We start from the raw sequence: 25914 nt of genomic DNA on the forward strand, positions 1-25914 counted from the left end.
TGGGAAAAATGTGTTTAATTCCTTTAATCAAATTTTAAATGGTACAATCTTATATCATTTTTTCAGGGATTCACTTAATAGTGATGGTGATTTCAGACAACTAAGAGAAGTGTGTGGTCAGTCATCCTAAGACAGCTTCCTGGCAGGCATGTACTGATGAGAAGGTCACAGAGGGATAACTGTGGGGACACGGGGTTCCAACCCTTCCTTCCTGGGGGCTCCTTTTCTCCTTCGGGTTCTCACATCTTTACTCTCATTGCAGCCAGTTTAGCCTGACTTGGGTATATACCTGCCCCTTTTAAACTGGCATAGTTAAGAAAATCTTCTTAAATTTTTTTATATGACAGGATACTTTTTCCAATTATTTACTAAAAACTAAAGAAAGAAGAGGAAAATAAAATAGTTAAAAATGGGAAATTTATAATACATAAACTTGTGATCAATAGTGGCTAATAGTGCAATTTGGCTAGTATAAATTAACAACTCTGGAATTTATCTTGGTCATTGGATATCAAAATGCTGTTTGTTACACTGACTTTTTCTGCTCTTTTTAAAGATAAGTGCCTTACTCCCAATTCCAACCTCACCCACAGTAAAACTTCTTATTTCAAACATTGTGCATCTTCTAGGGGAGTATTTTTGAAAAATGTTTAACCTCAATCCATACAAAGCAATATAATTTATATATCTATCTAGTACACAAGTATGTCATACTTGCAACAAATACAAACTTCATGAGTCTCATTATACATGTACTATGATGTATTTCCTCTTCTATTCCATTTCTTCAAATGCTAACAGTGACCTCATAAATTGATCTGATAGCCTACTACTGAATAGTAGTAGCAGATTTCCATCTTAGGCTAGTACTGAAGGTACAGGGAAGCTCATTTATAGATCATAGGCACAATAATGATCCTTTCTCAGTTTTAGCAATATAACTCTGCTTCTTTGGAATTCCAGCACCTTCTGGTTGATTCAGTCACTTAACATACAGTAAGGACTACGACATAACAGGGGTGTAAGAATAACTGAGCCACAATCAAGGCATTAACTGTTAGTATCCACAGAAGTTAATCCAAGTTCTAGCTGCTTGCAAGCAGAGGAAGCAGAGAGGATGGAGCCAAGTGCTGGTCCAAGGTCCGGTCTGGATCAAGAAGAAAGCTGAAGCACCAGAATCCACAATGATGAAGGTATCTTTTCTCTCTCACTCAGTTCTAGTGCCAGGAAGAGGTAGCAAAAAATATATATATTTATTGTTGAGAGTATTACAGATGTCCCCATTTTCCCCCACTGATAAAGAATACATTTTGAGTGATACATTTGGTTCTCTTGAATGATGAATGAATTAATTAATCAATATTCAGAGCCCTAAGCCAATATTTGTGTGTGTTTTTTTAATTCATAATGGTATAAAAAAATTGTCCTCGCATTTTGCTTGGATAATTTAAAATGTGTTATTTCATTTACATGAATTATAAAGAGACTTGAATGGGAATGTTGATTACAGGTGACAAATGATGGGGACCTAATTGGGAACTCCTATGAGAACCTTTATAAAGGGGGATTTAGATTCTTTAACAAGCACTGAAATTAATTCCAAGGACAGCTTATGAGGTAATCAGGTGAGTTTTCTCCATGGATTTCCTTTTGAAAAAAATCAGCTTCTTAATTTCTTTAGGGCTCTGGCTGTTCAGCATCTGCCTCAATACAAACAACTCTGACGCCACCGCTCCTGGGAGACAGACTGCTATTTGTCAAATGTGACATTAGGATGAAGTTTGAGGATTCAGGATTACAACCAGATATCTTTACTCAAGATTTGCAGATGTGACTAACATGAGAAAACACTCCTTTCACGGGATTTTACAGAGGATTTCCTCACATTTATTAAGCAAAGTAACTTTAATTTTGATAACTTTGGCCTTTGTTTCCATTCTCCCTCCCCTTCCCCCCCACCCAAGTCCTTCTACTCCTCAGAGACCTAGCCTTTCCCCAGGATAATCAGCCACCTGCGAGGCAGCAGAGGAGAGAAGCCTGAACCTGACTAATAGTCACATGGTCCCGGCCTCTGGCAGGGTAAAGACAACATCTTGACCTAAGTTATGTTTCAGCTCTAGAGCCCTAAGGTGGGCTACTTTCCCTTTAGAGCTAACAGAGAAGTCAGGGTAGGGGAGCTGAATCCAAAACACAGTCCCCCTGACTGCCCCTATAGAGGCACTGACTTAAAGCAACAACATGGAATAAAAGGAGAGGGATGAAGGGGAAGATCCTAAATATTCCTGATTTTTAACGAAGAGCAATTTAGAAAGCGCTAAATTGGATGAAGCAGACTGGCTGTGGCTGTGACTAGATTAAGTTTTTCTGCTGTCTGTCAGAAATAGGGAATTAGAGTTAGAATATAAATGTATTGACAGAAATAAAAAAAATTATATTCTGTGACTGTGAAATCCATGTGCATTACAAGACTGATTGATTTTTCTCAGTTTCCACTGATTAAATGTTATATGTGAATATTCAGTTAAGCCTAAATTCTATCCAGAAACAGCAGCCCCATGGTCTGCCATCTGCAAAGGATGGAGAAGCTGATTCTGATTGGCCATCTGGCCTTGACCTGGTCTTACCCGAGGTCATTTTTAGAGCTGGAATGGCCTCATAGGTCCAGCCCAGGCTCCACGATGGGCAGTCCTGCCTGGAAGCACCTGGGCCTATCCAGGTCCTTAGTCCTGCCTAAGAGGTGAAATGTGCAGCCAAGCCCTGCTCACATGCATGACAAAACCACCGTCATGTGTCAATGTCACAAGCAGGACCTGACCCTTCTGCTCACCTCCTTCCTAATGTCTTGTTGCATCCTCACATTTCCCCTGAGTTTTCCAAACGAGGTCAGTTCATAAGACTCTCTCTTACATAAGCTAGGGACTCTCCGGTTCCATGTCAGTGAAGTGTTGGGTTCTCTTCAATTTACTTTTATAGCAGGATGGTTGAATTTCTGCCAGAGGTTTCTCAGAAAGACACACATTGACCAGAGTCATTTTGAAGCAATAAAGAAGAGTTAGAGGCCATTGCACACCTGGGCAAATGAATTTTCACCATTAACTAACACATCTTTTCCTGACCAATGAGAAAGATGTTAAAATGCTGTACAAGATTAGGCAGATGTTTCTGCTTTCCATAAGGACTGATAAGCAACTGAATGTGACCTTTGCCTTAGACCCGTGGTTGGCAAACTGCAGCTCGCAAGCCACATGCGGCTCTTTGGCCCCTTGAGTGTGGCTCTTCCTAAGCCTTAGGAGTACCCTAATTTAGTTAATAACAATGTACCTACCTATATAATTTAAATTTAAAAAATTTGGCTCTCAAAAGAAATTTCAATCGTACTGTTGATATTTGGCTCTGTTGACTGCCTTAGACCCGTGGTTGGCAAACTGCAGCTCGCAAGCCACATGCGGCTCTTTGGCCCCTTGAGTGTGGCTCTTCCTAAGCCTTAGGAGTACCCTAATTTAGTTAATAACAATGTACCTACCTATATAATTTAAGTTTAAAAAATTTGGCTCTCAAAAGAAAGTTCAATCGTTGTACTGTTGATATTTGGCTCAGTTGACTAATGAGTTTGCCGACCAGTGCCTTAGACTAACAGGGCAAATATTCATAAAATGGTTGTTTAGGGGATCATGTGATACCTATGCCCTGGGAGTTGTGTACTGAAACTTTAACTGTAGAATTCGATAAAAACAACATGGAGACACATTTGATACAAACACATTCTTCATAGTCAGTTTATGAAAACCAAATAGGAGTAATGGTAAAGTCATCTTGCAATATTGTTCTATACAAAGAAATGTGATAAATGTATGCAATTCCTGAAAGGGACAGTTTTGCCAGCAATATTATTCAGTTTCTATCAAGTGAATTCCACACACCCAGTCAGAAGCCCAAAGAGAACAGCTCTGCTTAACTTTGCAGAACTTCCACGTCTAAATACTGCAATTTGGGGGAATTCACCCAACAACATGATGCAGGTTGTTCTATGCAGGACACAGTGTACCCTGCAGTAATACCTGGGGCTAAGCCACATTTGATTTTTATAATGGCCTATGAAAAGGCCTGGGCTCTCCTGTCTGCATGACTCCAGGTCATGGACATTAGAAGAAACACGTCTTTAGTACTCAGGCAGTGCTCTTTGAGACCTGGTCTGGAGAACAAAGGAAATGAACATACCAGAATGTCAGCAGATTGCTTCGATGTTCTGACCCCTGCTTAAGCTGCAGAGTTAGGCCAGCGCTCTGCTTACAGATGTGAAGTGGTGACTCTGTAAGAGGAAGGGAGGGATACCCTGAAAAAATAAAGTCTTCCAAATCCCTTAGAATGCTGTGATAGTCCAATATCCTCTAGTATTATATAATTACTCCCAGTACCATTTAGCCAGGAACTAGATCTAGGAACTGGATCACATTCAGGGAAGTCAGTTAAAAAGATTTCCAGATAGTATAGCACTTACTAGTACAAAGGTATTTAAGACAGAATTGAAGAGAGAAATGGACTCTAGTCAATGTGCATTAATACTCAGTAATTACATGCAGCATTCCCTAGTGTCCAACATTGGGTAAATATTTGTTGAAAATCCTCAACAATTCTGAAAAGTACTATCTGTACTATCGTAATTTATTTTTACAGATAAAGAAACACAAGCTTAAAAAGAAGAATCAATGGCCCAAGGACCTATAGCGGGTAAGAGGAAGACCAAGGATTCGAGCTCAGGCAGTAGAACCTCAGGCCAGAACTCTTTGCCCTGTACCATGGGTACTTTCCCCTAGGTTACTTGCAGTGCTGTAACTTCTCATGCAATGAATGGACAGCACAGCCAATTTGTAGAGAAGCTTCTGCTCATTACTGAAAGAGAACACCACAGTAGAATCAAAGCACTCATACATTTTAAGGACCTAGGAAGCTGCCAATAAAGTTTCCAAGACATTTCACAAGAAACCTGGAGCTTATTAAGGGGTTGTCAATCATGTCATGTGGATTCCAACACTGGACTAATTTATTTTAAAACTAGAAATGCAACATGCAAACTTTATGGAAAAAATATCCTAAAGAAAACCTGGGATATCTAACAACCAATTTATGAGTGAGTTATACATATCTCCAGACCATACCAATCCTTAGTCAATTTACAGAGAGCAAACTATTTCCCTGCTTTGGAGTCAATCCTCTGAGAGTGACACTAGTAAAAACAACAGCCAATGGCTCAGCCACTAAGAAAGCTACTCTAAAGGACAACTTGTAATCATGTTGACAGCGGCTTGAGAAACACCTAAGTCCAATCCCAGAGTCTTTACTGTACCCATCAGCCTGGAACATTGCTAAAAAGGGTCGTACCTTCAACATTCGTGGCTTTCCTGGGTTTAGTCCTTTAACCTCTTTCAATATCTCTCCACTTATGGCACCCCAGCCCCTTGCCATGACCGTATCTATTGCCATGGTTATACTTACAGACTGAGGATTCACAAATCTTTGGTCTGATTGCTCTTGAGCTCTGACTCTTCAGGATGTCAAATTGCCTTCGGTATGTTCTCTTTCACCTGGAACTCAACATGTCTAAAGCTCAGCCCCTCCTAACTCCTTTTCCCCACCTCAGGAATGGCGTCATTTAACATTCTGCCATTTTTACTCTTCCCTCTTCATTGCCCTCCATATTGAACAGGTCCGTAAATCTGGGCAAGTTTACCTCAGACACATCTCTCAAATTCATCTTTTTTTTATTTTGTTGTATGTCCTATGTACAAATTTATGATATATCTAGGGCATTATACCACCTAACTTGTCTCCCAATATCTTGTCTCCTCCCATTTTAATACTGTTTACATACAATTGAAGGAATTATATTGCAAAAACAAAAATTATACAATGCCATTCTCTTGGTAACAATCCACTAATGTGGCTTTCATAATTGTTGGCAGGATATTCCAAACTCATTAGCTTATATAGGAGTTTCTTTACAACCTGCCTTAGCTTACCATTTACAATTCATCTCTATCCCCCACTCCAAAGTTTGTTCATAATGATCTAATAATGGATCCCTTAAGTAGGCTACTGATTAGGAGTCAATGGGAACAAGATATTCTAGTGGTTAAGACAGAAGGCTTTTCAATTGCACTGATGTGAAGTGAATCAGACTTACCTCTTACCAATGTAATAACCTATGTGTACACTCTAAGACAGATAAATAAGGTTATCATCAGCAATGGTTAAGTGAATGAGTTAACTATTATAATCCTTATCATCAGGTATATATAAAACTATATTTTAATAGAGGGAAAATTTTCAAAGAAGAAACACTGTGCAAATATGTTATTATTACTTAAGTAATGATGTCCTCAAGGCTTTTATTCTTTGGTCTCTAGAGGTTCTTGAAGTGATAGTGTGGAAAGAACTTGAAATAGGTTTGTAGCAATGAAGAACTATCCTGCTGAGGATCTGATAATACTCACTTTTCTCTACCACTGACTTAGTAATTCATTGATTACAGACTTCCATATGATAGATCTTACATTTTGCTTTTATTTACTATGAGTTGTATTTCCAAATATACCTGAGTATAGAAATTTTATCTTGTATTTTTTGGCATCTCAACACTATATAGCCCAACACAAAATTCTTAGTAGACTATCAATAAATATTAAGTCAGAGTGAGTTATCATGCTAAAGATTGCTAATCCCTGTGGTAAATGCCAAAAATTAAATTCATGAGTTTCTGATGTTGGTGCACCATGATGTTTTTTCCCCAAGGAAATAAAGATTATACTTCATATAAGAAAAAAATATTTTATAATTTCTTTTGTTATGCTATACAAAGCAAAATGCCAATTAGCATGAGCCCATGGACACAGAAGTTAAAATGAAGTTTTGAGCAATTAAGTACTTTAATTATAATGTTGATAAACAGAGTTCATAACATGGAAGCCATTTTTCTCCAGGTTACCTGCACTACTTGACATCAGTAAAGGTGCACAGTGCTTATAAAAATATCAGCTAATATTTGACTGCAAGTGAACAAGTGTGTGAGTCTGGCCTTTAGCTGGAGACCATCTCACAATGCCTCCTTGGGAAAATGTTGTTCCTCTCAAATATTCTGTCTCATGAATTTATAACTTATAAATGTTTCTTTAGATAGCCATATTTTAAGGATTCAAAAAATCCTGTCCACAAGTTGTTCTGAGCTTCATTAAAATCCACTTATTGGGTATGGGTATAACTAATGATATTAGCAGTAACTATGTGCCAGGCACCATTCTAAGCACTTCACACATACTAACTGGTGGGTATTACTACCTACATTTTACAGGTGTGACAACTGAGGTTTAGGGGTACAGCCTCGGTTTGCACACAGTCTGTCCATTCCAGGAGCTCTGCTCTCAACCACCATGCCATTCTGCCCATATAAAGTAGAATTCAATAAGTGCTAAGAGTTTTAGACAACTCTTTAGGAACTCAAAGGAAGAAGAAAGTACTTCCTATTAAAGTTCCAGAAAGACCTCAAAGGAGAAATACGTGCAGGGATTCTGATTGGCGGAGATGGAATAGGCATGATAACCTACTAGTCTAATAGATTATTTTGAATTATAATCCAGAAATCAAGAAGTTTTCCATTGGGAGGACTAACACACTGAAACTCACAGGATGAAACACCAGGAATGAGGATGAAGTTAAGAAACTTCAGCTGCACATGTTTAGGATGATTGCTTCCTGGCACGAGTACAGCTCATGTGAAAAAGATGAAGAGATTTTGGCCAAATGGAAGGTCAGCAGAAGCCAACAGCATTAGATGGATGCCAAGAAAATTAACTGGACCCTAACTGGCATAGAAGTATATCACATAGCAAGGGGAGGTAATTACCCTAAATGCAGCAGAACTGGAATTCAGCTGTGGGCATCGCATTAAGGAAGGATGCTGACAACCAGGACAGAATTCAGAGCAGAATGGGTGAGGATAGACCAGCCGTGGGCAAACTACGGCCCGCGGGCCGGATCCGGCCCGTTTGAAATGAATAAAACTAAAAAAAAAAAAAAAAGACCGTACCCTTTTATGTAATGATGTTTACTTTGAATTTATATTAGTTCACACAAACACTCCATCCATGCTTTTGTTCCGGGCCTCCGGTCCAGTTTAAGAACCCATTGTGGCCCTCGAGTCAAAAAGTTTGCCCACCCCTGGGATAGACCATCAAAAAGCCATGCCACATGTGAAAGAAATGCTGAAAGCACTGGAGAAACATAGAAGGCTCTGAGGAAGCATGATCACTGTCTTCACATATTTCAAGACCTGTCTTAGAAAGAACAATCTGTGCAGAGTCACTCATGATATAAAAATAGAACCAATGGGAGGATAAGAGAACAAATAAATCAACTAATATTAATGCCAACTCTGTATTAGCTATGGGGAGGAGGAATGTTACTGAGGTAAAAGAAGTAATCAATACTCATGGGGCCTACATGCTAGCCAGAGACAAGATAATGCTTTTAAAAAGAATACTCATCTTTCTGAGTAGGGAGTGCATAAATATGAAAGGAAAGATATTGGTAACTAGTCTTTACCAATTTGGAGAAGTCAAAGTTGAGGAAAGTGGTGAGACAGTGTTTTAAGGATAAAAGAGGCTTGGAATTTGAGCTAAACTTTGACAGATGAATCCGTTTGCAAATGTCACCACCCCAAAGCCAAATGTTCAGTAAACAAAACTGCAAACAGATTACTGAAAATTCTCAGAGAATCCACTTAGGGTTTAAGAATGTACAACAATTCTCTGCAATACACCGCTTCTCAAACCGTTCCTAAGAGGTGATGTGACTCCTTTCTCTTCTTTTCTCAAAACAGTACTACCTCCCCCCCACACATACAAGCACAGTGACAAGATTTATATATTACTAGGGAAGAGAAATGGGTACTACTTCTTCAAGACATTAGGTCAGAAAAGAAAGTAAAAATGGTCTGAGAATAGAGAACAAGGGGACCCCATAAATGAGGAGAAACAGCCCTAACTGGTTTGGCTCAGTGGATAGTGTCAGCCTGCGGACTCAAGGGTCCCAGGTTTGATTCCGGTCAAGGGCAATGTACCTTGGTTGGGGGCACATCCCCAGTAGGGAGTGTGCAGGAGGCAGCTGATCGATGTTTCTCTCTCATCGATGTTTCTAACTCTCTATCCCTCTCCCTTCCTCTCTGTAAAAAATCAATAAAATATATTTTTTAAAAAATTAGTAGAAACAGCCTCTCTGAATTGTTCAAAGGCCTGCCCAATACTTCCACCTAAACCTCAGGAGTTTTCCTATTATCTCCAGACTGAAAAACACAGACAGATAAGAAATTTGTCATTCAGTCAGCATTGTGTGGGAAAAAATGCCCAGGCCTGGGAGTCAAACTTTTACATTCTTGCCCTGCCACTCAACAGCTGTCTAGACTTGGTCAACACATGTAACCTCATTGTGCCTCAGTTTCCTTCTCTGTAAACTGTGGATAGCCACTTCTGCATGGAGTTTTTGTGAAGATTAATGAAACAGTATTCCTAAAACGCTGCACACATTCTGTAATTCCACTCCTACCATTACCACCATAACCTATAGATTTCTAGTGGTAGATGTTTTTTTGGCAGCTCAGATACCTCTGTTCTTTGGAAATTATACCACTTTTTGGAAAAGTTCAAGATGAGTTTATCTAAGATCACTTTCTGATTTCTTCAATTTCATGCATTTTAAAGGGTTTGCAACTTCTTATTAGTAAGGGATTTCCATGGACTTACCTTTTTGCAAAAAGAGATTATGCTTTAGGGTATTTTGTTTTGTAAAGAAGAAGAGGTGGAGGTTCTGTGGGGGTATTGAGTGGGAGGAAGGGGGTGGAAGGAGGCAGAGAAGGTGGGGTGAGAAGGAAGAAGAGGAGGAGCTGCCACTTCTAGAGCTAGATCAAGTGATAAATCCTGTAGCACTTTAACTATAACATACTGGAAGATTCATACCATCTGAATAATTTGAGGTTGGCACAGAATGAAATGAAAGACAATTAATGTTTAATATTCTATTATTTAAAAAGAGTCTTCTGAAGTGAACTTTTTGCCTCCCTTTATTTTTATGTCTTCATTATTCACACAGTTCCTGCAGGTGTTGCACACCAGTGCTGAAAGCGCTTATCAACCAGCTGGGCTCCCCATAACTCCTGCCTTCAGCAGGCAGGACTGGCAGGGGTTATTGCCTCATTCCTCCCGCATTCCTTCTGAGGTTTATGGAAGCCCTATTTGTAATGAGCTCTGCAAATTGTGGAACAAAAAGAAAAACAGAGCGAAGTATCTCTGATAACATCTACTAATTCTGGAAGTTTCAGGTGGTTAAGTATACAAGTAACCAAAATGTTGTGATTTTTAAAAACTTCATCTTTAGCCTGGCCAGTGTGGCTCAGTAGTTGAGCATCAACCTATGAACCAGGAGGTCACAGTATGATTCCTGGTCAGGGCATATGCCAGGGTTGCGGGCTCAATCCCTAGTAGACGAACGTGCAGGAGGCAGCTGATCAGTGATTCTCATCATTGATGTTTCTCTCTCTCTCTCCCTTCCTCTCTGAAATCAATAAAAACATATATATATTTTTAAATTTATCTTTATTGTTGAAAGTATTACAGATGTCCCCTTTGTTTGTTTGGTGTGTTTATTTCCCATTGACCCTCTCCACCCGCACGCACCCCTCCCAGGCTTTCACCACTCTATTTTGTGAAGCACCAGGTTGGTTTCTTGGAAAGTCTAAACTAGGTTGATCTACAGCTAAGCAGAAAATATTTGCATACCTGGCTCCAATTTTACCATGTATATTCTTAAGAGAAAGAAAAAAGTTTCAATCTTTATGTTCATTTAATTAAATACATCAAACAAATAGAGAATTACTTCAATCATAGCTCACAGAGACAAGACTTGTTTACTCTGCTCACTTACAAACCCTGAGTGTGTGGTATCTGAGCTTTGTAAACCCATCATTTATTTATCACTAAAGTCACCTAGCAATGAATGGCCAGCTAATCAGCACTTACCTTGTCCAAACACTCCTCACAGTCGTTTTTCCCCCCTCAAATAATCCACAGACTTCTCTATCACTAAGAAACAATTCCCTTCTCTCCATCCTTCCTTCCTTCTGTTTATACAAGCACTGGGGGTGTTTGCTCTTGGTGCTATCTTCTCTCTGTGAATGTCTTATCACCAGTCACGCCACACTCAGAGAGTGCTGCCAGGCCGAGGGCTGTGTCCCAAGGCACTTGGGAACTGCTGCCCCGCACGTTTACTACAATAACACAGCACATCTCCACTGAACTGCTTTCACCCTCTGCTTTTGGAAAATCTCCAGGCAGGGTCTGTGTTTACGTCAGCAAGACTGGTTCAAAACACCATCTCCAGGGTTTTAAACAGGCTCCGAAACACATTGTGCACTCGGCGCCGCTGGGGTCAGGAGGAGGCCTTCCAGTAAATCTGTTACTTCGCTTGTCCTTCTACTTATTGCACAGGGGCTCTGATTTCCTTTTAGATCATCTCATAAGCCATTTTGTTATTTTTTCCTAAATATTCTGCCAGAACCTTGGCTAACAGACCCTTGAATTATTATGCCTGTTGTCTTCGGAATCCCTTATCTGTAAAGATCCTGCTGAGTGAGGTAAGCTAAACTATGTTCTTTCCATCTGATTTTTTTTTTCTTCAGCTTTAGGATCATAAAGTCTTTTGTTTACATTTTCAGATGTAAACACAAGTCTTATCTTGTTAAACTTGCCTTTGATTAGCACAGTTGCTATTCGATTTAATCGCTTGGTTAGCGTTTAACAAGAGCCTTATAAAAGGTTTTGTAAAAGACTGGACATATACAAAGGGGGCAGGGCAGGGATTACATACAGAGCTATAGGGACCCTCAAAATGAAACTGTAGAATGTGAGGCTTAAAAACAATTTCTAAATATAATGTAAATTCCTTATAACTTACAAGATTTAAAGTTGAAGAAATTCTCCCCATTTGGCAATAATCATCAAGCACATAAATGTTAAATTATTTTCACAAACAAATGAGCACATCGAGATACTGCCACACCTAGACACCATGCTGGAAATTTATATGCTCATCATGGACCTTAGTTTTGCTTACCACCTTCTGAAATCTGAGGTAAAACTTAAAAAATAAACAAACACTCTTATTCCTCCCTCAAACTATACAAAAAAGCAATATTCCATCTAAGAAGGCTTTCTTACCACACACTAATTTAAAAAGAGGCCAAAACAGACATCACCTTTGATTATAAAATACACTGGTGAAACAATTTTAAAACAATAAAGAAACTATAAACACAACTATAAACTATAACATGATGCTACTTACCTAAGAACCCAGAACCCTCTAAAGCAAATGATTCTAATCTAATTTAAAGGAAATGAAATTCAAATAAACCACCAAAACCGCCCTTCCTAACATTTCTCATTCCCTCTGAAAGATAACACAAAGGACCTGAACAACAATTCAAAGAAAATAAAGAAGAATGAAGTATTGACAGAGTGGCTGTGTGGATAACAGTATTCTAAAAGTTAAACATCAGGGGTTAATCGATATTATGGAAACCGTTCTGGGAAGAGCAGGCCATTTGTGTTTCTTGAAGTAGACCCTCAACTTGCTTGTATTAAACAGACTAATCATGGCTTAGAGAGTACACGCTAACACAGATACCGATTTCTCGGAGAAGGGACATAAGGGAAGAGTAGGCAGAAGCCAGGAAAAGAGCAGAAGAAATGGACAGATTCAAGTCACACAAATCCTCAGGCAGAGTGCTTTTCTGTGGGGTAGGCACATGAGAACTCCCTTCCCACTCACCTGTCTTTTCTAGGACAAGGGCAGCAAACACAACCACGGGGTTGGTGCCCTTTGTCCCAGCACTGAACACAAGAGGAAGAGCTTGGTAGCCTCGCCAGAGACATACATTAATTCCGTTAAAGAGCGGAAGAGCTGGCTTGGGTAATAGAGTCTACCTCAGTAGATGTTTCTAAAAATAGGTAATTATAAGGAAAGACTGAATTAGATAGTTTCAAAGCTCCAGCTCAAAAACAGGAATTGGAATACAAAACTTCTAAGCTATTCTTTTTTATGCATCTATTAAGATCCTATTTTAACCAGTCTCCCCAAATTAGCAACAGAGTTGATCTATATTCCTACTATATCTGATCTTGAGAAGTTTACATTCACACCGTAACAAAAATCTTCTTTAAAGGTTAAAAAATTACAGTTTACTATCACTTAACAGTATGTACCTACAATCTACTAATAAAACTATAAGCCCCACCTATGCATTCACTTAAAAACTGATTTATTTAAAAAGCTGTACTATTTGCTCTCTTCTTTCATCTTAGATAAAAGACAGAAAGACCCAAACTGTCAAAAGAAGTCTGTAGCCCAAGTTATTGATTTAGGAAGTTCTCGGAACCTTACCTCTTTGCAGGTTAAAAGTCTTCAGGGATGATACGCTTAAGGGAGAAGCACAAAACATCTCTGCGACCATGTGTCCTCATGGCCCAGCGGTGGGGAGGCCATCCTCCAGCCCACATTCCCCACCTCACACCACAGAGTGCTGCCTCCACCTCCAGGGCAGGGCAGGGCTGGGCTGGCGGCCTCCTTAAGGGCAGCGGAGTTCCTTCCCCAAGTGCAGAACCAATTCCCACTGCACAGGAGCTATTTAAAGAGGTGGGGCCTGCAGGACAAATGTGGCCTTCGAGCCTTCCTGTTTGTGTCCTCGCTCAAATTTTCATCCATTTCCTAAGGAAGACTACAGAGTGTAGTAAGCCTTGAGAAGGCTGAGATTTATGAAAACAGTGTGCAAGGGCAATTTTTAGAAACAGGTCTTCCCTTTCCTTCTTTTCTCCACAAGCAGATATGAGGCTTTGAAATTACTTTAAAAGTCAAAAGCAAAAACTATCTGTTGTGGTTTGGTAAAGATTTTCTACTTCTGAAAGATTTTTAATCTGAAATGTAGAAAGAAAAAAAATTGTGGATCATTAACCCAACATGTATTACATAATAAAACAGAAAAAAATATATGCGACTTATGGTCAGAGGCAAGGGTTGGATTCGAAAAGCCTTTGCCTTTTACTAGCTTTAATTAAAGAAATTCACTCTGGGCCTCAGTTTCTTTGTCTGAATAAATGGAACTAATAACGTGTAATTTAGATGTGTTATGAAATCTGCATTAATAACTGTAAAAGGCCCTATACTGTGCCTTACATATGTCAGACCATGCTGTTATTACATTGACTTATCTAATTTCCCAGCTGCTGTTAAAGAATATCAGGCATTAGTAGCTAGATAAAAAGTGCAAATACATCTCCTTTCTTCTCTGCATTTGTTGGCTTGTGTATTGTCTGACTTCCGCATTGGCACCAAGATTGTAGGAGAGCCAGAGACCTCATTGGTAAGACTGGTTTAACATATTCCCAGTACCAAGAACAGCTCTTGGCATATATTACTATGCAACATGCAATGTTTGGTTAAATAAATGAATAGATAAATGCATAGTTTCAGACAAAATCAAGCACAATGCTCTACATATAAATCTGAAACAAATGCGTATTGAATTAGTGAATGAACCACAACTTTTTTTCTATAGAGAAACATCCCAGGAAAATGCAATAATAGAATTTTAAGACAAGTTGGAGCTGTTACCAACATTTGAGATAAATATGACTGTATGTTTTGTTAAATCACCCTGTCAAACATATTATTAAGATGGCTAATGTACACACCTCTTACATCATGAACGTTAGGTACAATATTCAATATGAATTAATTCACTGAAAAAAATTTTAGCTTAGTTTAGAATGGACCTAAAATCATTCCTCAGGCCTATTTCTCTTAAAAATAGAAACTCTTTTCTGGTGCCCTGGAAGTCTTAGCTTGGTGGCAGTGGGATTTGACCTGATAAGGACTCATTGATTTCTTTAAAAGCACTACCCAGACAAGGAGGATAAAGACCTGTGGTCCCTTGTGGTTCTTATGAAACAACTACCAATGTTTAAAGTAACATAACATGCCAGGAGACAGGACAGTCTCCGGGATCTGAAACAGATTTCATTCTGAGCCTTCACATTGTTGTCTGAGTCCAGTTTGGGCCACTCCAGGCCACTAAGAGACCAAACTTCACTATTTGATAGCTGCTCATTAACCTATTATGTGTATAAAAGATAGAGACTTTCGTGGGTATTTGTCCACGTCAGCAAATTACCAAGGAGGAAGAATCCTGAATCTTAAAGATCATATGCAACAGAATTCCCTCTAACTTTTGAGGATTTCTTTTGCTTTGCTCAAGAAACAGGAACATGATGCAGCCTCTCTCTTCCTCTCCTCTCTGCCCTCTCTTGGCTCCCACTTTATAGAGAGAACAAGAGCTCTCCTGCTGCAGACCTTTCGCAAGGCTTAAACATGGAGAAAAGATTTAAAGGCGCTCCTCTGAATGAAGTCATTTTAGTTCCAAAATATGAGGAAGCACTTCATAATCATAAACTATGAAAGTTCTACAGCTTTTGGCCGATGAAAAAGAATCTCTGAAAAACAGAGTGGTGGTCAAATAAAAATAGAATTTACTGCCTAAAGCAAGTATCTATCCTCTATATTTTTCTAGGGTCAAAGTTTCAGACACTGTGAAGATGTTTTTCCGCCACATCCCTTCTCCTCCTTCTCTCAAGCAGTTTTCTACTGCTGGAGGCATTTCTAACTGAGTAATTAAAGATTCTAAGGAAGTTCTGAAATAGATTTTTGACAGCTTTCAGCAGCAAGGCTTTCTCTCCCCTGACACGTAGCCTCTGGCCTAACAAATACCATCTACAGGGAGCTTGTGAGTTCAATTAGAGGGTTATCAGATGTGGCTTAAATGCCTCCCGGAACATGCACATTTGACCCTGGGGCAGGAGGCTGAATTGTGGAAACTGTCATCCAATAGTCAAGCTGCTTCTCCCTCTAATGTAAGAAAGCTTGTAGGCACTCTCCTGGGGATTCTGAGGAACCTGCCAGCTATTTCCTGGATTAATAGTGGGACTGCCCCGGCTACCAACAGACTTAATCAAGATATCAATGTGTTACTTGGTTAGTAAATAAAAAGATAACTTCAAGTTACTGATTACACAGTCTTCTTGTGCTACTTCTATCATTATTTGAGACCATGTATCTAATTTTAATGAATATTTATCTAATACTATAGAAAATATAATAATCATCGTGTAAGAGGAGAGACGACTTACAGGCAAAACTAAAAGGAGCAAATGTAGAACACATTATCACAGAGTCTGCCGTTACTGGGCATGTGCACTGCACAACAGAACAATGATGAATTTCTCCTTTTGCCTTATAGGACAGCTGATTTCCTGTCTGCTGACTCTAGTAACTATGCCTCGTTAGAAATAAAATAAGTAAAGCAAAGTTATAATGAAAGATTAATCTTAGTAATAAGAAAGGTCTGTGATAGCAAGTTCATTCTAAGAGTTTAGTGATATTTCTTTTCCTAAATGAGAAATAAAGGGGATAATATTTCTCCTTCTTCTTCTCCCTTTCAATTTGCTGTGGACAAGGGCTCTTCTAGATGCTTTGAAGACACAAGATGTGTAAGTAGTGGGTTCCTATTCTCCATCAGTTCATGAACTGGTAAGACAGGTACAGAGATAACTAAGGTACGAAGGTAGTGTGTGGTAAAGGGGGAAGTACAGCCTAATATCAAGAGTGCAGGCACAAAGTGAGAAGGACATAGGCTTAAATTCTGGCTTTGCCACACCCATGCTATATAATCTTGAGCAAATTTCTTAATTCCTCTAAGCCTTGCCTTCCTCATGGGTAAAATAGAAAACATATTAGACCTGCCTCATAGGGAGACGGTGAAAATAAAATGAATTTATGAATGCAAATCCTTAACAAAGTGCCTGGGTTTTGGAAGTCCTCAATAAATGGCATTGATGCAGAAGAAAACTATTAAAAGATAAATTGCAATGAACATTCAATGGAGAAAAAAACAGTCTAACCATAACTAAAATAAGAGATATACAATTTTCTAGCTAGGAAATTGCCCTCTTAGAATAGTTTGAATGTGCAGACTATCCTTGACTTATATCCCTTAAGTTGGTAAGATGATTGGTACAAGAGTACCTGGAAAGAAGAGGGGCACAGCCACCCCTAATGTCCCCACTGCCATCCCCCTTCTTTTTTGGGATGCCCAACCATGGTCTTATGTCTAACTTCAGCCCGTGCTAGTCTACATCACAGCAAATGGCCTTGTAGTCTCCTCTCTCTCCCACAAAACTACTTCTCTCTCAACACCAGAGATGGTCTCAAAGGCTACCTTATATGTAAGAGAAAACATCCAGAGTATTCATAAAAATGAAAACTTCTGCTTCTGGCAATGATGGATTAAGTGGAACTGGATTAGCCTTTCCAATGTAAATAACTGGAAAAATGGATAAAATATGTGAAAAACTGTTTATAGATATTCGATTAAAGGAAGCACAAAATGTGCTCCCTGAGAAAAGGGGAACATCTGCAGTGAGTTCCACAGTCATCCCATCTTTCAGCCTGAAAGCACATTCCAGACCAGCAGTGCAGTGAGAGGAATCCCAAGAACACTGGGGCCTCAGGGGGTTACGGGGTCACAGAACAAAGTGCACTGAGGCTAAGGCAGATGGAATTCTCTAGGAAAAGTACCATACAGGGAGGATCTATGCAGACAAGGAGCTCAAGAAATCGATACAGGTGTTTCCTTGAGTTTGCTGCTGAATATTAAGTTGACATACACAAGGTCAACTTCATAATTATGGGCAAAAAAACAAATGAAGATCTATAAGTACCCAATTCCTAGATCTGCCAGAGTGCTAGGAGACACTTGAGTTGTTACCAGCCAGAATAGGAAGTCTTTGCTGAGTACCTGGTCTTAAGGTCACAACACCAAAAAATGCTTTAGTAATTTGACTAGTGGCCCGGTGCATGGATTCATGCACATTGAAAGGAAATTAATTAGAAAGAATATTTTAATATCGCTATTTGCCCTTTCTCTATAATAGAAGTGTCAACCAAATTCACGATCAACAATGACAAATCAAAACACATGTGTACGATTGGCACCAGCAAGAGCTTTATATGTATCATGCATGCATGAGTCAACATTTATTTTTAAATTGCCAGTGCACATCATATGTACCAGCCGGTTGGTCGGTCAGACGGTTGGACAGACGGACGATCGGTCACTTAGCCTTTTATATATACAGATACTTTAAAGCAGGGGTCCTCAAACTTTTTAAACAGGGGGCCAGTTCACTGTCCCTCAGACCGTTTGAAGGCCAGACTATAGTTTAAAAAAAAACTATGAACAAATGCCTATGCACACTGCACATATCTTATTTTGAAGTAAAAAAACAAAACGGGAACAAAAGTATCAGTTTAATGGTAGAGCTAACTCAGCCCTAGAGCAAAGACTATTGTAGACCTGCCCTAACAACCCTTTTAAAAGAAAGAAAAACAATAAAACTTTACACTAAATAAAACAACAAACAAAAAATATCACAAGTCCATCATTCAATTAAAAACTATGACACATGCAAAGAATCAGAAAAAGAAGACATAGAAACAGACTCAAATGACAGAGCTGATGAATTAGTACAAAAGGATAATTATAATTATGCTCAATATACTTAAAAATTTCAAACAAAGAGGAGATAAATGAAAGATTAAAAAGAGTAAGATTTTAGAGTTTTTAAAATTTGAAATGAAAATATACCAGATGGAATTATCATAACATTAACTAATTTCCAAAGAAGAGACCAGTAAATTAAAAGGCAAAACAGTATAGAAAATACCTTTTATGTCCTTATATGTCAATTTAAAAAAAAAATACTGAGTGGTAGTGCCAGTGCTGACACTGGAGTGCTCCTCTCAGGGACTGGATGACCCTGGGAGCAAGGACATGCCCTCTCCAATGCACCACTTTTCCTACCACCATTGAGCCCTCCCTTCTCTCCAGACCCCAGAGCAGGCATTGCATGGTGGCCCCGCCACTGGGGCACAAAGACAGCAGGACCTTCCGTTTGGGGAATATGATTACAGCTATGCTAGGGAAAATACCAAATTTAGGTATTACACAAATATGGCATAAAGACCAAGAATGTCCCGGATGTTTACGATGTGAAAGATCTGATGTGCAAATACATGTGCCCACTTTCAACTTCAGAGTAATTGTTGGTGACAACCTGCACAGATGAAGGTACAAATAATAAGCTGGAGAAACAGAGCTGCAGAATCTACCACAAACATTTTGAAAGCCAAGGCAAGTATTTGCTTTGTAGTTCCTGACCCCTTAATGCCTGATCCTTCCAAACAACCAAACTTAATCCTATTTGTTCATTGCAGGAATTGGCTGTTTATCATGGCTGGAGACTTCCTGAATATACCCTTTCCCAGATAGGAAGAATCCTATATAATAAAAGCGTGGCATGCAAATTGTCCCCTCAACGGACCAGGAGTTCATCCAGGAGTTCGACCTGGGGGCAGGGCCGGCTGGGGGACGGACGATGGGAGGGAGGCCCCTGCTGGCGGTGGCAGTAGCAGCAGGAGTCCAAGAGAAGGGAGGGACTACCTGGCTGGTGGTGGCAGGCACTAGGGACCCTACCAGTGCACGAATTCCATGCACTGGGCCGCTAGTTGCTCATAAAGAAGAATATACCACAATTCACAGGCTCGAGTCAAGGCCAAGAGAAATACTGCTGAGAAATTTCTCAAGAAATTCTGTAATATTTCTCCAAAGAACCACATTCTTTAACAAAAGTAGTAGGTCATTCTTTAGGATGTACTTGGTATTATTTGAAGAATTCTCCTGGTGAAAAGATCAACTTACTGAAAAGAAGCTTCCTCAGTATTCCAAATACAGATTACATCCAGCTGCTTAGTGAAATCACCAAGGAACAAGGTTTTAATATAACATATTTGTATATAAGCAAACTGAGGGCCAAGGAACATTATCAGTGTTGCACTAAAGTGTACACCAATCCCATCACAGTCTATCATGGCACTGGGATCCCCTGTGGCAATGTGCAGAGTGATACAGCTCACAATACTTTGCAGTATTTAATGATAACAGCAGAAAGAAAATAAACTAAGAGCAACTTAGAAAACCAACATAAAAAAATCCCCTCTCACCCCTTCCCAAGTAAAACTTTCACTATAATGTTTGAGTTTGTGTGTTGTTCCTAAATATCTTCTTAGATTCCATTAACACTCCAGATTTCATCATCTCGTAGTAGTTGTTATTAAGCTCTTTTTAATGGCTTCAACTTTGTATTGGTATACAGTACTTATGTACTTTGTACCATAGGCAGAGTGTAGTACCCATTTTACAATGCCATGCATTTAAAAGGAAGAAACTGTATGTTTATTGATGATGAGGAGGAGGATGAAGTAAAATTACTGTTAACAACAATCTTTCTTCTGGTGCTTAACTTCTTTGTGCAAGGCTTTGTAAAGGGAATTTGAAGGAAGCCCCTTAGAATTAGTAGTAGAGTGTTGAGGAATGCTCTAACAAGCTTTTATTGGATGTGATTATTAAATGTCAGGGGGCATGACTGACGGTCTGCTGCGTATTTGATCCATGTAATAAAAAGCTGTTGTTATAAAATAAAACGTAATTAATTAAAAAGTATATGTCAATTATGTCTCAATAATAAAAAGAAAATATCCAAACTGAAAAACACAGGGGAAAAAAAGGCTGAAAAATTAACAGAGTCTCAGTGACCTGTGGGATAACGTCGAGTAAGCTAACATATGTGTTACTGGAGTCCTGGGATGGGAAAAGGGGATAAAAATGATATAAAGAAATAATGGCTGAACTGTGTCCAAATTCAACGAAAACTATAAACAAGAGATCCAAGAAACTCAATGAACCCCACCAAAAAAAAAAAAAAAAAAAAAAAACACACAAAAAAAAACACACACACCAAAAAAACAGCCTGGCATATCATGATGCAATTGCTGAAAAAAAAGATAAAGAGAAAAAGCAAAAGTAGCAGAGCGGAGGGAAAACAGACATATTATGTACAGAAGAACAAAGATAATAGTGACTGCAAACTTCTGAGTAGGAACAACCCAAGCAAAAAGCAGTAGAATGACACCTTTCAAGTAATGAAAGAAAAAAGGTTAACCTAGAATTCTATATCCAGTGGAAATATCATTTAAAAAAAAGACAAAATAAATACAATCTTAGACAAACAAAAGTACAGATAATTCATATACAGCAGATCTGCACTACAAGAAATGTTAAAGTTTTTTAAGAAGAAAGAAAATAATACTAGATAGAAACTTGGGACCTACACAAAAGAATAAAAGTGTGGGAGTTTGTAAATATGTAGGTACATAAAAAAGAATTTTCTTATATTTTAACTTCTTTAAAATAAAATTGACTGGTTAAAACAAAAATAATACCAAGGTTTTTGACATATGAAATAAATAAAATTTATGACAACAAAATCAAAAAGGTCAGGAAAGAGAAAAATGAAAGCATAAAATCATAAGGTTCTTACATATATGTGAAATAATATAATATTACTTTTAGGTGGGATGTGATAAGATAAAGTGCCATATTGTAAACTCTGGAGTGACCACTAAAAATAACCAACAAAGAGTTATAATACAAAAGTGGAGATAAAAGAGAATACAAAGAAAACAAAATAAAACAAAACTTACGTAATCCAAAAGAAGGCCAGGAAAGAGGAAAAGTGGTAAAGAGAACAGATGGGATAAATAGAAAGCATATAGCAAGATAGTAGACTAAATCCAGCTCTATATGCTGCCTACAAGAAACACATTTCAATTATATACACAGAGTAAAAGTAAAAGGATGGACTAAATTTACCATGTAAACATTAATCATAAGAAATCTTGCATGGCCATATTAATTCAGACAAAGCAGACTTCTGTGTCAGTTTGGGTCTTGAGGAAAACAGAAATCAAGAACTGAATCAAAGGTTCGCGAGACTTATTGGAGGAAACACTTGTGAAAGATAAAGGTGAGAGGGAGCAGGATTGGGCAGAGAAAGAGCCTCACCCTGAGTGCAGGTCCAAGGAAGTCTCAGCCAGGCTAATCGGCAGTCCCCAGCAGATATTGGCCCCGCTCATGTGCTCAGACATGAGCTGACAGGATAGCCATGGTGTGACTATGTGTTAGATCCCCAAAGTGTGACAGCTGAAGGTATAGCTAAGTATACTACTTTTTGGAAAAGTGGTCTGAATAGCACAACTCTATTTCTGCCACAATTTGTTCTATTACTGAGAAAGGAGTGCTGACATCTCCAACTATCACTGGGAGTTGTCTGTTTCTCCTTTCAGTCCTGAAAGTTTTTACTTCAAATATGTTGAAGCCTTATGGTTCATGCATACACATATAGGGTTATTAAATTTTCTTTATGAAATTAGCCTTTTATCATTAGGAAATATTGCTCTTGTCCTTGATCATATAAATGTTATTAATAAAATATCATTCCAAGTATAAAATAAAAAATGAACTCTAGAGTAGAAAGTAGGTGTACTTAGATTGTGGCTATGTTCATTTTTTGAAAATAATTTTTTAAATATGTTTTGATTGATATTTTAGAGAGAAAGGAAGGGGAGGGAGAGAGAGAAACATCAATGTAAGGGAAAAACATTGATCAGTTGCTTCCCCCATGTACCCCTACAGGGGATTGAGCCCACATCCTGGGCATGTGGCCTGACCAGGAATCGAACTGGCAACGTTTTGGTGCATGGGACAACACTCAACCAACTGAGCCACACGGGCCAGGGATGAAAGTAACTTTTGATGATAATCCTATATTTAGAAAAGTTTTATGTCATGTGTCAAAAGAACTATCTGAAATAATTTGTTTTATTTCTAAGTGGAGCTATATGTTTTTCAAGGATTTCTCTCTCAGAACCCAGGATAAGGGCCATTGCCTCTAAAAGCTCTCCTGTCTCCCAGGCAGTAACAGCTGCAGCCTTCTTTGTGCCCTTGGTCTTGAACGTACCTCCATCCCAGCCCATCTCCCTCACTGCATGTATTTGCTCTCACATTTGTCTCTTCCGCTAGACAAAATATTCTGAGGGCAGAGACTATCTTGTTACCTTCATGTCCCCGATGTCTGGTGCTCACTAAGTACTTCATTAATACTCATCATATGAATTAAAAGCTTAAGTTTAAAATTATAATTCTGAATTAGCTTGGCCCAGCTTTCATTGGATCACAGGAATCGACATGGGCCAGTGTGCCAGTGTTAATGGACCTTGGATTGTAGAAAGTACCTACAAAATTATAAAATATGTGTCACCTTGCATTATTTTTTAACATCAAATAATTCAATAATTGAGATATTTGTCCTTCCCTGGAATTACTTAGTCTTATTCTTTTATTCTATGAGGACTCTTCCCATGTACAAATTAAACTGTGTAGAATTAGATTTTATCATCTATTCCTAAAATTCTGAAGAAAACACTATCTTTTTTTAATGTTTTGATAGAACAAAATAGCCAGGAGAGGGCCAACTAGATACAGGAATATAGATTGGTTATAAAATATTTCTTGATAATTACTTGTCTGCTTTCATACTCTCTTTCTCTGACCACAAATAAACAGCCTTGCACACACTGTGGGGGAAGAAGAGGGAGATGCTAAGAGATGCCATGCTTACTTGAGCCCTGGGAGCCACACTTCTGCTCTTCCATCCCCTCTACTTCAGAGCATCGCTGCTATTCTCCTTCCCCATCTGCAGGCTGCACGGGGCTGCTTATGGCAGTTCATCTGCACCGGAGCTGGGAGCATCCAACAAATATTTGTGGGCCACACACTGTGCTGGACACTGGCCGATAGATGGGAGGAAAAATACAGACAGACTTTGTGCTCCGGGAGAAGAAAATTAAACAGCTATTTGCAGTAACATTGGATGAATGCTATGATAAGGTAAATAAGGCTAGTCTGGAGTCAAACTCTAATATTGTGTAAGAATATTCTACCTTGACTAATAAGAGAAAAGAGACTATTGGACACAATCACATTGGTTGGCAATCTCTCTTTCCCCCTGTTTTCTGATCAGTATATTTAGGATGATAAAACTGCCTCCCCATCATAAAGGTTTTTTTGAGAATTAATGTGAGCAGGCCCAGGCCCATAGTGAATGGTCAAAGCTCAGTCCTGAAGAATGAAAGAAATTCATTGTGGATATATTAGTTTGCTGGGGCTGCCCCAACCATATACCATCAGTTAAGTGACTTAAACAGAGAAATTTATTTTCTCACAGGAGGCTAGAAGTCAGAGATCAAAGTGTTGGCATTGCTGGTTTTATTCTGAGGCCTCTCTCTTTGGCTTGAAGATGGCCCTCTTCCCACTCTGTCTTCACCTGGTCTTCCCTCTGTGCCAGTATGTGGCCTAACTTCCTCTTCTTATCAGAGCAATCAGACTGGAGCAGGGCCTACTCTAATGACCCCATTTTAACTCAATTGCCACTTTAATTGCTCTACCTCCAAATGCAGTCACATTCTGAGGTACTGGGTGTTGGGTCTTCAACATATACATTTTGGGGGAACACAACTCAGCATATAACAGTGGGGGAGGCAAAGAGAGACACAGAGAACTCTTTCTAATAGAAGGAATAATGTGTTAACTGAAAGAGAGTGGTATAATACATTAAAAAGAAACTGAATGAAATAAAACCCTTTTGCAATAGAGATTGTTAGAGAATAAAGAGCAAGAGGTGAATCAAAGCATTTGAGAAACTCTGATGGCTTGAGTCATGCCATGGGGATGAAAGGAACTGATGTACTTTGAAAATCTAAACAACAGACTTGGTGACTGATGGAGGGCAGGAGGGAAAAGGAGAATGATTTCCATGTTACCAGCAAATAGGTCAATAATTGTGCAGGAAGATAAAGTCAAATGCGTCTCCTGAATTTAAGAAACCTGTGGGACTATCAGTAGGCCACTGGCTATTTATAGTACTGGTACTGAGTGCTTGTTAAAGCCTCACTATGCACCACATAGTATGCCAAGAACTATACATACTATTATATACCTTTCTACAGATGAAGAATCTGAACCTTCAGTACATAATATAACTTGGCCATGGCTTCAGGTTCCTCCCACACTCTGCCCCACTCCCACCCTAGGGGTACCACTATCTTGAGCTCTGATACCACAGATTTGTATTGACTATTTTTGTATGGTATATGAATGGAATCATACAGTGTATGCACTTTTCTCTATATGTCTACATGGGTTTTAAAACCTGCTATTTAACTTGTGGGGAAAGGGTTATTGTACATAGACATAAGTATAATCTCATGAATTCATTTTCCTGTATTCTAAGGACCCCTGACATGAATATATAATACCTAGACATTTGAATTCTGAAGTACACCTAGGTAAAATCAGTAATGTGAAATAAATCCAGGGGAGGACAAGGCCTATTTCCATGTTGTATCCTCTGGAAGAGATTGAGTCTCTGCCCCCGACTAACTCTAACAAATTCCTTCAGATGAATTAAAGATTATAATGTAAAGTAATAGTAATGGCAAGAGAGGCTTTAAAGGGAAAGTTATATTGCAGTAGCTTAAAGTAAACTGAGATGAGCTTTAGATAATAAATCTGAAATCAACTCTAATCGTTGCTTTATCGAATTAATCCCTTTTTCTAGTTATGAATCTTTTATACTGCTAAGGAACTGCCAGTGACTTTGGAAAGTGTTTTGAATGTGCTGGAAAAACAATATAAATGTCAGTAGAAAATAAGCTTTTTACTAGTTTTAAAAATTCTTTTCTAAAACAATTTCATAGAAGTGTATTTAACTTTTCAACATTTTACTGTATGTTCATTATATGATA

General features: G+C 38.7%; 1 protein-coding gene and 1 pseudogene across 1 annotated transcript in view; one reads left to right on the forward strand and one right to left on the reverse strand.

Moving 5' to 3' along the window:
* Positions 1 to 25914, reverse strand: part of ARHGAP28 (Rho GTPase activating protein 28) — a 140902-nt gene that overhangs the window by 83953 nt on the left and 31035 nt on the right. The window lies entirely within an intron of this gene.
* On the forward strand, positions 19116 to 20210 carry LOC102259506 (annotated as a pseudogene).

Source organism: Myotis brandtii, unplaced genomic scaffold (genome assembly GCF_000412655.1).
Source record: "Myotis brandtii unplaced genomic scaffold, ASM41265v1 scaffold276, whole genome shotgun sequence".
Classification (NCBI taxonomy): domain Eukaryota; kingdom Metazoa; phylum Chordata; class Mammalia; order Chiroptera; family Vespertilionidae; genus Myotis; species Myotis brandtii.